Source organism: Peromyscus maniculatus, chromosome 2 (assembly GCF_049852395.1).
Source record: "Peromyscus maniculatus bairdii isolate BWxNUB_F1_BW_parent chromosome 2, HU_Pman_BW_mat_3.1, whole genome shotgun sequence".
In the NCBI taxonomy this organism is placed as follows: domain Eukaryota; kingdom Metazoa; phylum Chordata; class Mammalia; order Rodentia; family Cricetidae; genus Peromyscus; species Peromyscus maniculatus.
The window spans coordinates 166716793-166728041 of record NC_134853.1 but is presented as its reverse complement, the minus strand read 5'-3'; positions in this window follow the sequence as shown (position 1 = coordinate 166728041).

Here is an 11249-nt window from a genome sequence, read left to right as displayed (position 1 = left end):
GTTGTTTTTTTAATTTAAGTTTTTTTCCCCCTCCCTCCAGTTCTCCTCTCTACAGTTCACTCAAAAAGGCCTTGGGGCTGGGTATAGTGGCTCACACCTCTAGAGGCTCACCCAAGAGGCTGAGGCAGGAGGACTATCTTGAATAGACCAGCCCAGGCTAAAGATTAAGACCCTGTCTCACTCTGGGAGGCAGAGGCAGGTGGCCCTCTGTGAGTCCTGAGGCTAGCCTGCTCTACAGAGCCAGGACAGCCAGAGCTGTACACAGAGAACCACTATTTCAAAAAAAAAAAAAAAACAATTTAAAAAAAAAAAGAACTAGCCAAACGGTGCACACCTTTAATCCCAGCACTCGGGAGGCAGAGGCAGGTGTGTCTCAGTGAGTTCGAGGCCAGCCTGCTCTACAGAGTGAGGTCCAGGATCAACCAGGACATACACACAGAAACCCTGTCTCAAAAAACCAAAAGAAAAGGGACTGGGGAGAGAAAGGCCATGTTGCAGCTCCCCTGCATGCATGTGAGTCGGGGCAGGGTGGGGTCAGAGCTGATATGTTACCTCCATGAGATCAGGGACATGGGTCACTGCGGGGCCCTCCAAATAGAGGATGCTGCCTGCATCTCAAAGTGAAATGTCGTATCCTTCAGTGTCAGGCTGGACACGGAAGCAAACCTGTGACCCCTGTCCCTTGGTCTCATGTGCCACTTGTGTGCCAGCTCCCAGTGACAGAAGTGAAGCCAGTTTTCCTTTCTGTCACTACAGAGAGAGCGGGCAGGCTAGGTCAGGAGGTGGGGTGGGGCAAATGCCTGGGGAAGGGGCTGCATCGCCCAGCTGGGCTCTAGAACCCCTAGAGAGTGGCTGGACATTGGCAGGAAGGGCAGGGGTGGGCACAGGTGCCTCCACAGGTGAAGAGGCAGGAAGGGGAAGGTGTGTACCAGGGCCATTCTGCCCAGCACCCACAGAGGGGACACAGTCTGGATGGTGTGTCACTTGTGGTGTGGGGAGTAAGAACTGGGAAGTTTGGGGAAGAAGGAAACCCTTTCAGAAAACAAGCCTTGCATGCTAGTACCTGCTGCACTCAGCAACCCGGGCCTATGGTGTACTCCACCCAGTGTCAGGAGGGAGAGAATTCTGCATCTGCATACTGCAGAAAGCAGCAGTTAGGCTGGATGTGCTGGCGCACGCCTTTAACCCCAACAGTCTGGAGGCAGAGGCAGGCAGAGATCTGAGTTCAAGGCCAGCCTGGTCTACAGAGTGCGTTCCAGGGCTACACAGAGAAACCCTGTCTAAAAAAACCAAACCAAAACAAGTGCACACCACACAGGCCTACTGAGCGATGCGCAGGGCCACCTGCAGTACTGCACATGGCCACTAGGGGTGTCCTAGTACTTCTCTGGAACCCAGAGGCCAGGCTGGAGATGCCCAGAGAGAAGGCTTGTGCTGGGCAAGGGCAGGCTCTCACACTGGAGAACCCACCTCAGCCTCTGTCTCAGGAGTAGTCTCCAGCCTCAGCCAGACCTCCTGCCGAGGTGGGAGCTTGTAAATGGGGTAGGCAGTTTGTGGACACTCAAAGCTGATGGCAAACTAGAGAGGCCTTTGCAAGCATGGGCCAAGAGCACAAGCCTCGGATAGGCTTCAGTTCCAACACTCTGGGCCACTTAGTGCTTCTGTCTTCCCACTTTGAGATGGGGTGTAATGTTATCTCAAAAAACTGGCACAAGAGTTAGAATGGACGCCAGGTGGTGGTGGCACACGCCTTTAATCCCAGTACTTGGGGGCCAAAGGCAGGAGGATCTCTATGCAAGGCCAGACTGGTCTACAAAGCGAGTTTCAGGATAGGCTCCAACGCTACACAAAGAATCTCTGTCTCGAGGGAAAAAAATGTTCAAGGTCATTCTTAGCTACACAGTTTGAGGCCAGCTCAGGCTACATGAGACTCAGAAGAAGAAGAAGAAGAAGAAGAACAAGAAGAAGAAGAAGAAGAAGAAGAAGAAGAAGAAGAAGAAGAAGAAGAAGAAGAAGAAGAAGAAGAAGAAGAAGAAGAAGAAGAAGAAGAAAGAAAGAAAGAGAATATGATGACAGCGAAATGAGCAGGTATTGGGTTCTTAGTAAGAGTAAAGGCTATTGTAAGCACTTTATGCATATATATGTGTATATATATGTGTATGTATGAATATATATATATATATAGTTATGGGGGGGGTGTCGGATCTCTGTAGCTTTGGAGCCTGTCCTGGAACTCACTCTGCAGACCAGGCTGGCCTTGAACTCAGAAATCCACCTACCACTGCCTTTCAAGTGCTGGGATTAAAGGCGTGCACCACCACTGCCCAGCTGGTTTTGATTTTCAAGACAGGGTTTCTCTGTGTAGCTCTGGCTGTCCTAGAACTCACTCTATAGACCAGGCTGGCCTCAAACTCAGAGATCCACCTGCCTCTGCCTCCCAAGTACTGGGATTAAAGGCATGTGCCACCACCACCTAGCTCATATTAATTCTCTGTAGTTCCTTTCTACATGGGGACCAGGGGCCAAGTCTTTTCTCAAAAGGAAAGGAAGGGCCTCCTTATGTCTACATTCCTTACTGGTCCTAAATGCTGCACACGGCTGAGGTAGACTTCATCCAGAGAGAGTAGAGAAGGGGGGACATGGCTGCCGGCCCTGCCTGATTCTGCTTCGAGGCCTCCTCAAGAGGGAGCAGAGGCCTGAAGAGGAAGTAGAGGCACCTGCTGGCATGTGCTTTCGGCCGAACCACCTTGAGAGCGTCTGTGAGAGGTGCCTCATGAAGAAAGGATGGTCTGGTGGGTGTGGATGGAGGGCAGGGGAGCCCAGAGTGACACCAGTCTCAACCTTGGGGACCGTCTGGGCAGCAGGTCCTCCCTGGGAAGGGGAGACAGTGAGTGGCCAGGACAGGTGGGCCCGGGCAGCTGGTGTTTAACACTTGGCTTGAGGGCTCTCTTAAGTGTTGGGGTGTCTGGAGGTTGCTGGAGAGACTGAAGTGATAGGCAAAGGGGAAGATGGGTGCTGATGGACAAGACTTGGGGGGCTCAGGGGAGCAGCGTACCCAATGCCGTGAGGCCTCCGGGCTCCCAGGCACAGCAAGGCCTGGTGGTAGGACTCTGTGAGGAAGGTCCCAGAAGCCTGGCCTCTTGGAATGAGACAAGCAGGGTGAGCAGATTTCATGACCGGAAGCCTGAGCAGGGAGGGAGCTGTACCCGCATCTCCTTTAGGCCACCCGAGTCCCTTGCCCCTTGAGGCCTCAGCCTGATTATCCGTCAGAGCATATAACTGACAGCCTAGGGCTGCCTGGGTTCTGGCACAGGACAGGATCCTGAAGTCCCTGGACTTCCCAGCTCTTTGGTCCCCCAGCCTGCGAGAACCTGCATGGCTGAGCTTGTGTCTGGAAGGCTACGCCTTGCCTCTGTGTCTTCTTCCTCTGGCGGTGTCCTCTGCCTGGCTCCAGCAGAGACTGGACCCTGAACCTCCTGGTAGACACAGCTCGGGAAACAGAGTCTCAGGCCCAGTCCTCAGCTGCCTGTTCTCCACATGCCGAGATGGGTCCAGAAGCAGCACCGACCGGTACCCTGCCCTGCCCCGACCCGCAGGCTAGAACAAAAACACACCACAAATAGAATCACAGTCTGAGAAGTGAGCAAGGAGGTCTGACACCACCGTGGGAAAAGTCAGGCAACCGCGGCCAGGCATGAGCTTCTGTCTGTTCCGGAAACTGGACAGTTGTGGGTAGCTGAGGTAAAATGTGAGACTGAGGCACAGGTGTGGTATGGGGGCCACAAACAAAGCCCTTCACCACAGGGCCTTGCCTAACCCCACTGTGTGCCCACAGTCAGACTAGGGCTACCCCCAAATCCCTTTCCTATAGGGCTGTGGCATGCGGGGGTGGGTGGGGGTGTGTTGCCACAGTTACCTGGGAACTTCTGCGCCTCTGCTCCGTCCCCCACTTCCTGTTTTTCTCCGCCAGCAGATTTTGCCCCTGGTGCTTTCATCAAGGGACTGGGGTGGAGGTGAAGGTAAAGGCCGCTGGGGAGGAAGCCTAGAGGTCAGAGGAGCCCAACTGTCGGGCTTGCTAGAGGGGTGCGCTTTGGGCTCGCTTGGGCAGAGACTATCAGCAGGTTGCTCGGCTTCCCGCCGTGGCCTCTCCCTGGATTCAAGAACTGAGCTAAGGGTGCACTGTCCAGGCCCTTCTCCAGAGACACAGAGGACTGTGAAAAGCAAGTACGAGGTGAAGGAGATTCTGAGCTGGTAAAATACTTGGGACAAAAAACATGAGGATCTAACTTCTGTGCCCAGTGCCCACGTACAAAGCTGGGTGCATTGGGCCAGGAGTAATTCCTGTGCTAGGGAGGCAGACGCAGACAGATCCTTGAGGCATGCTGGTTGGCTGAACTGGTGAATTCCGCATTCACGGAGTGTCCCTGTTGCAAAAACTAGGGTGAAGAGAGACGGGAAGACACCAGAAATGGACATTTCAATATGCACACACACATACAAAACACACAAATGGACATTTCCACATGCACACACAAAACACATACACACACATGCACGTGCAGGCTTACACACAACATCGAATCCAGCCTCTTTGCTGTCAGGGATGAGCATTGGGCTCCATAATCACTGAGTGTAAAGTCCAGCTTGAAAAGCAGGGCACAATTATTCCTGCAATGGCTAGAGGTGGCCCTGTCCTTTATTCTTCGTGTTCATTGACTACAGCCCCCAACCAGCCCATTCAGAATCACGTCATTCATCCATTCATTCAGTGGCATTCCTACACACTCACTTCCAGTGTTGTCTGGGTGCCGGGCAGAGAGCAGGTGATTAAGGATCCATGTAGAGCCCTGCTCCGAGGGGGCCGCTGAGCGCCGAGGGAGCCGCTGAGCACCGCAAAGCAAGGACACAGCGGGGCAAAGTGGGGGCCTAAATCTCCTGACTAGTCAGTTGCAAAGAGGGGTGCTCCAGACAAGGGGGGCAGTACGTGCAACAGAGCACACAGCAAGCCTGACCTTCAAGGTGGACCTTCAAGTCCCCATTCGGAACAGCATCAGGATCTGTAGGGCGGGTTGAGAGGGAGAGGGCTCTGGGAGGCTGGCTGTGCAGCTCCATTTTTTCTCAATCTTCCTCTCAACCTGCAGCCTCACTCTGCACCCGGTCCACAGTGTGTTTCCCAAGCTGCAATCAGAAATGAGCCTGTTAACTGGGACAGGAGAGGGGACTTTATAGTAGGTGCCCTCATCCTTTGGATGCCCACCACAGACCCCGGTAGCTTTCACTGTGTTCTAGAGGGCTGGTGATAAAGCCCGGTTCCCATGGCCCCTCTTCAGGTTCTGCTAGCTTGCTGCAGCAGCTCTGAGAACTCTGGGAAATGTTCCGTTGCTCTTTCTGACTCATAACAAAGGACGAAAAAATCACACAGTGGAGAGATGAATGGCCGAGGTCGGGGACGGCTTACCCAAAGGCCACTCTCCTCGGCCGGTTTTGATTCTAGTGACCAAGAGGACACTGCCCTCCTGTGGTAGAGTATTTGCCTAGCACACAGGAAGCACTGGTACCCTATAAAACCAGGTGTCTGTCATTCCAGCGCTCCAGAGGTGGAGGCAGGAGGATCGGAAGTTTAAGGTCCTCCCCAGCTCTGTAGTGAGTTTGGGGCCAGTCTATGATAGGTGAGACCCTGTCTCAAAACAAACACCAACAAAGCCCCCACTGTCCTCTTGAGTATTTGTGTTGGAGTGACTGGTGACATGTAGACCATCTTCCCTTCTCAGTAGGCTGGGGGGGGGGGGCAGGGCTGAAAGACCCTACCCTCATCTCAAGGCCACTTCCCTGGGGCAGCCAGCCCCATCCTGAGCCTGTCCAGCAGCCCTCAGCTACCCATCAGCCCTGGCCACAGAAAGATGCCTCTGCAGAGTTTCCCAGGATGTTAGGAGCTGGCTGCACGAGACGGGACAAAGGTCAAATATGCCCGTCACAGCATTCAAGAAACCGAGCCCGCCCACTGAGGCTGAGGAATCCTCAACGCCACTCACCTGCCCCCACTTGCCACACCTGCCATGCTGACCTCCCCTGGGTCCCTCACCCTGGTCCCAAGTCCACGTTTCTGGGAAGGACTTGACTGGCCTCACTGCAGTCAGGGTCTCCATTCTGGTCGAGTCAGTTACGGCCGTGAGTCAAGTTTGTCTGCTGAATGCCTACCCTCTCAGGGGAAGCACTGCCTGAAAAGAGGCCAGACTAACAGGCTAGAAGCTAACTGTGCCCACGTCAGTTCGTTCTGGTCTGGTCCTGCCCAACACACACACACATACATGGCACACAAACGGACATGCACATACACATCACACACTACACACGCGGGCATGTATGTACACACACATACAATATACACACACAACACAACACAAGATACATTTATACACAGAGACACATGCAGTACACCAACAGACACATACACATATATTAACAAACATATAAAATGCACAACACACAAAACAGACACATGAACAAACACAATACACACAGAGAGACACATACACCATGCACAACACACATACATAAATACACAGCACACACAGAAACACACATACACAACACATAGACAGAAACAAACACACCAGCAGGCACATATATACACACAGAACACAAGCAGGCACATACACACACAGGACATGCACACTTGCTCAACTCCTTTAGATCTTTTTTAAAGAATATCTCAGCTTGGAGGATGGAGAGATGGCTCAGTGGTTAAGAGCACTGACTGCTCTTCCAGAGGACCTGGATTCAATTCCCAGGACCAACTTGGCAACTCACAATTGTCTGTAACTTCAGTTCCAAGGGACTTGACACCCATGGCAAAACACCAATGCACGTTTTTAAAAAATGATGTCTTAGCTGGGTGGTGGTGGTGCACGCCTTTAATCCCAGCCCTTGGAAGGCAGAAGCAGGAGGATCTCTGAGTTTGAGGCCAGCCTGGTCTATAGAGTGAGTTCCAGGTCAGCCAGGGCTACACAGAGAAACCCTGTCTTGAAAAAAAAAGTCTCTAATTTAATAAGTAGTTTGTTTTGTTTTGGAGGGGGATGAAACAGGATTTCTCTGTGGCTGTTCTGGAACTTGCTCTGTAGACAAGGCTGGCCTCGAACTCACAAAGATCTACCTGCCTCTGCTTCCTGAATGCTGAGATAAAAGGTGTGTGCCACCACCACCTGGTTTAATAAGTAGTTTTGTATTTTTTTAATTATTATTTTATGTGTATGTGTGCTTTGCTTGAATGTGTGTCTCGGCACCATGTGTGTGCTTTGGTGCTTGTGGAGGCCGGAAGGAGGTGTTGGATCTCCTGGATCTGGAGTCACAGACAGTTGTGAGCCACCATGTGGGTGCTGGTGATTGAACCTACGTCCTCTGGAAGAGCAGTCGGTGCTCGTAACCGCTGAGCCGCCTCTCCAGCCCCTCCTTTACTTTTCTAAGACTTCCCCATTCCTGTTGCCCTTGATCAACCTAGTCGTGCTCTGCCACTAAATTAACCACGTCTCCCCGTGCCAAACATGAGGTGATTCAAGGGGTAGCTAAGGATGGCGTTCAAGGCTCCATTTCAGGTCTCCCCCTCCACCTGTACCTCCTTCCCCTGTTCTGCTGCCCCTCCTCGAAGATGGCTCCCCAGGCCCCCTCACCTATGAACAATCAATCACTTTAACTGCACCCCAAACTGTCTATAGAGCAAAAGCGTGGAAGTGGTGTGGAAGCTGCCCCCTGATGGTAGCAGCAAGCTGTCACCTGCACTTGTGTTGCTGGTCACCTCCACAGCTCTCCTGTCAGCAAGCATGGCGGCTCCAGGTTCCTCGCATGGGAAGGTAGCCATTATGTGACTCTCCCCAGCCTTGCCTAAGCGTTCCCTGGTCAGGCTTTTTCTTGCAGGGCTGTAATTGCCACAGCAATCCGCAGCCTGGCACTGGGACTCTGGCAGAGCCGTGTCCCAGGGTGGGATGTCACAGCTCACATTGTCAGGTGTGCCTTCTCAGACCCCCACCCACCATAAAACTCTAGTGGACTAGCTAAAATTGCTTCAAGACTTTATTTTTTTAGTTATGTATTTAGGTCAATAGCCAAGCGTGGTGGTACACATCTTTAATCCCAGCACTCGGGAGGCAGAGGCAGGTGGATCTCTGAGTTTGTGGCCAGCCTAGTTTATAGAGTGAGTTCCAGGGCAGTAAGGGCTACACAGAGAAACCATGTCTTGAAAAAAACTAACTAACTAACTAACTAACTAACTAAATAAATAAATAAATAAATAAATAAATAAATAAATAAATAAATAAAATTATGCGTATAGGGGCTGGGGAAATAGCTCAGTGGCTAAGAGCACCTGCTGCTCCTGCAAAGGAGCCAAGTTTGGGTTCCAGCACCCACATGGTGTCTCTCAAGCATCTGTAACTCTAGTTCCAGGGGACCTGTTGTTCTCTTCCAACCTCCATGTTCACCAGGCACACATGTGAGGTGTGTGTGTGTGTGTGTGTGTGTGTGTGTGTGTGTGTGTGTGTGTGCGCGTGCGCGCACACAAGTGTGGATGCAGGCAAAACTCTCATACATATGAAATAAAATAAATACATTTTTTTAAAAATTGAAAGTTCTGTGTATATGTGTGTCTATATATAGATTCCTGTAGAGGCTGTAAGAGTGTCAGATCCCCAGAGCTGAAGTCACAGGAAGTTGTGAGCTGCCCCATGGGGGAACCAAACCTGGGTCCTCTGCAAAAACAGTCCTGGCTCCTAAGGTCAGAATCATCTCTCCAGCCGTCTGTGCGATTTTTGGTTGGAGTCATGCCAGTTGTCTGTACCAATGCCTTCAAATCCCGGCCAGTCAAACCCTTGGCCTTGAAGTGGGCCGGGCCCTGGGGTGTGGGCTTCCTAGCAGGGGAGGAAGAGTCAGGGTCTCTTACAGCTCAAGGGTAGGATGAGAAAGCATGTTCTGGTGAGGGTGGAAGGCTTTTTCTTTGTTTCTTGGGAAACGGCTTCCCCACCCACTGCCTGCCTTCATGCAATTGCCAGAAGGCAACCAGCTCATTTGTCTGAGAGGGGAGAGAGTTCATAGGGATCGACGGTCAGAATCATCCGGCCCTCTGGCTCTCCCTGGTCCCCTAAGGGAAACAAACCTGTCCCCTGGCCAGGAGCAGTGCACCAGCTCGTGACACAAGGTTAGGGTCTGCCATGCAGCAAGCAGGTAGGTACTTGACCTCTAGTTGCCTCTGACTATAGGGAAAAATAATTCTCCTTTACAAAGTTAAATATATGACCTGGGCATGGTGGCTCACATCTTTAACCCCAGCACTCAGGAGACAGAAGCAGGCAGATCTCTGTGAGTTCGAGGCCAGCCTGGGCTACAGAGCGAGTTCCAGGACAGCCAGGGCTGTTTACACAGAGAAAACCTGTCTCAAAAAACAAAACAAACAAACAAACAAACAAAAAAACACCACAAAGTTAAAAATATGGTACTTTGATGTAGCCCAGGCTATCCTAAAACTCTTCTTAAAAATTGTTTTAGTGCCAGGCAGTGGTGGTGCATGCCTTTAATCCCAGTACTTGGGAGGCAGAGACAGGCGGATCTCTTAGTTTAAGGCCAGCCTGGACTACAGAGTGAGTTCCAGGACAGCCAGGATTGCTTCACAGAGAAACCCTGTCTCAAAAAACAACAAAAAAAATTGTTTTTATTACATCTATTTATATATTTTATATGGGAGAACACCTGCTTGCTATGATACATGTACACAGCCCCGAGATAACTTCCAGGAGATGATTCTCTCTTTCTACCATGTGGGTCCCTGGGATCAAACTCGGGTCATCAGGCTTGGTGACAACCACTTTTCCCACTGAGCCATCTCACTCTTCATCCTCCTGCCTCAGCGTCCCTCCCAAGCACTGGGATTACAGGGGTAGGATGGCAACACTCTCCGTTGACTTTTTTTATTTGTTTAATCATTGTGACACATTGTGACCCAGGAGACGGAAGCCAGTGTCTCGGGCATGCTAAGCAGTCACTGTACCACAGAGCTACACCCCAGTCCTCTGTTCGCTTTTCTTGAACAGACAGCATGAGACGGAAGCTCATCTTACAGCACCTGGAAGGCTGGTGGGCATTAAGCCAGAGCCTGCATGTCTTGCTATGAAGTTGTTTAATGGTTGCCACAACCTGGAAGTTTCAGGAGACCAATGAACCTAGCGGAGCTGGTCTATTAGCGTGTAACATGAATGGCCAGCCTCCAAGCCCAGAACAGGGAATTCTCCACTGCTCCTTGCCTGGTTCAAGTCAGCTAATTTCCCATTGTCTTTGACAAACTTTCTATAATACCCCATGCCGGACACTAATATCCTTAGCGACTGAGATTGTGAGTTCCAGACAGCGGTTATCAAGGCAGAACTTTTTCTGGGTTGAACTATATAGTCCTTTCCCCCAGAAGGAAAAAAAGCAATACTCTCTCAGAACCTCAGATTGGAAACAGGGTCTGTCTTACTTAGAATTTTATTGCTGTGAAGAGACATCATGACTTATAAAGGAAAGTATTTAATTGGGGCTGGCTTACAGTTCAGAGGTCCAGCCATTATCCTCTTGGTGGCAGGCAGACATGGTGCTGGAGAAGGAGCTGAGAATTCTGTATCGGGATCATCAGGCTGCAGGAAGTGAATGTCACATCAGGAGTAGCTTGAGCATCTGAAGCCGACCCCCTAATGACACACTTCCTCCTACAAAGCCACACCTACTCCAACAAAGCCACACCTTCTATTATGCCGCTCCCTTTGGGCCTATGGGAGCCTTTTTTTTTTTTTTTTTTTTTTTTTTGGTTTTTCGAGACAGAGTTTCTCTGTGTAGCTTTGCATCTTTCCTGGAACTCACTCTGCAGCCCAGGCTGGCCTCGAACTCACAGAGATTCACCTTCCTCTGCCTCCCGAGTGCTGGGATTAAAGGCGTGCGTCACCACCATTCAGCTTCCTTTTAAATAGTAACAAAAATAAGATTTATTTATTTTTCCTTTATGTGTGTGAGTGTTTTGCTTGCATGTAAGTGCAATGTGTGTGGGCACCTGGCACCCTCAGAGGGCAGAAGATTCCCTTACAGAAAATTGTGGGCCTCCAGGTGGGTGCTGGGAACTTAACCCAGGTCCTCTACAAGAGCAGCAAATGATCTTAACCCTGAGCCATCTCTCCATCAACCCCTTCTTTCTTTTTGAAACAAGGACTCACATTGTCCAGGCTGGCCCCTGA